The sequence below is a fragment of the Schistocerca gregaria genome, chromosome 2 (genome assembly GCF_023897955.1).
Source record: "Schistocerca gregaria isolate iqSchGreg1 chromosome 2, iqSchGreg1.2, whole genome shotgun sequence".
NCBI lineage: Eukaryota > Metazoa > Arthropoda > Insecta > Orthoptera > Acrididae > Schistocerca > Schistocerca gregaria.
In genome coordinates this window covers 206758154-206759513 of record NC_064921.1, presented here as the reverse complement: position 1 = coordinate 206759513, position 1360 = coordinate 206758154, and the positions used below count along the sequence as shown (strand labels likewise).

Sequence of the window (1360 nt, the reverse complement as noted above, 5' to 3'; positions counted from 1 at the left end):
AAACGTGGTAGGGAAGCTATTAAATTTGAAAAGGGACATGCTAAGGCTCAATCTAGATACAGTGGGTGTCACTGAAGTGAAATGTAAGAAGACAGCGATTCCTGGCGAGTTAAGTATAGGGTAATGTGAACAGCAGCAGAAAATGGTGTAACGGGAGCGGGATTCGTTATGAGTAGGAAGGTATGGTAAAGAGTGTGTAACTGTGAACAGTTATGCGACAGGGTTCTTCTCATCAGAATCAACAGCACTTACGTAAATGGAGATGAAAGTTTCATATACACTCCTGGAAATTGAAATAAGAACACCGTGAATTCATTGTCCCAGGAAGCGGAAACTTTATTGACACATTCCTGGGGTCAGATACATCACATGATCACACTGACAGAACCACAGGCACATAGACACAGGCAACAGAGCATGCACAATGTCGGCACTAGTACAGTGTATATCCACCTTTCGCAGCAATGCAGGCTGCTATTCTCCCATGGAGACGATCGTAGAGATGCTGGATGTAGTCCTGTGGAACGGCTTGCCATGCCATTTCCACCTGGCGCCTCAGCGTTCGTGCTGGACTTGCAGACCGCGTGAGACGACGCTTCATCCAGTCCCAAACATGCTCAATGGGGGACAGATCCGGAGATCTTGCTGGCCAGGGTAGTTGAGTTACACCTTCTAGAGCAACACAAACTTTAATTCATTTTCCCTTAATACCGTCACTATTGCCAGAGCTCGCCGGTATTGGCGAGCTACCCAGCATTGGACGTAGCGGGACGTCTGCTGTACCATATGGTGATCTTTTCAGATCACTACGTCCAATGCTGGGTAGCTCGCCAATACCGGCGAGCCCTGGCAATAGTGACGGTATTAAGGGAATATGAATTAAAGTTTGTGTTGGGGAGGAAACTCGACCTAGGTAGTTCGTGCAACTGTGTCTGCCATAGTGCCTCGGTGGTGTAGTGGTAGCATATCTGCCTAGTAAGCAAGAAGACCCTGGTTCGAGTCCCGGCTGTGGCACAAATTTTAATTGATTTAGTCTGCTTTGATCATATTTGATCATTATCGTGAGATAATAACGAGACGGGAGTCTCAAAGGACACATTTAATTATAAGATCTGAAAAGATCACCATATGGTACAGCAGACGTCCCACTACGTCCAATGCTGGGTAGCTCGCCAATACCGGCGAGCCCTGGCAATAGTGATGGTATTAAGGGAAAATGAATTAAAGTTTGTGTTGGGGAGGGAACTCGACCTAGGTAGTTCGTGCAGCTGTGTCTGCCATAGTGCCTCGGTGGTGTAGTGGTAGCATATCTGCCTAGTAACCTTCTAGAGCACGTTGGGTGGCACGGGATACATGCGGA

General features: G+C 47.3%; 1 non-coding gene across 1 annotated transcript; it reads left to right on the top strand.

The window, feature by feature from the left end:
* The first annotated feature begins 942 nt into the window (after positions 1-942).
* Positions 943-1014, top strand: Trnat-agu (transfer RNA threonine (anticodon AGU)). The gene has a single exon. It is a non-coding gene; the product is annotated as a tRNA-Thr (tRNA).
* Positions 1015-1360: the final 346 nt, after the last annotated feature.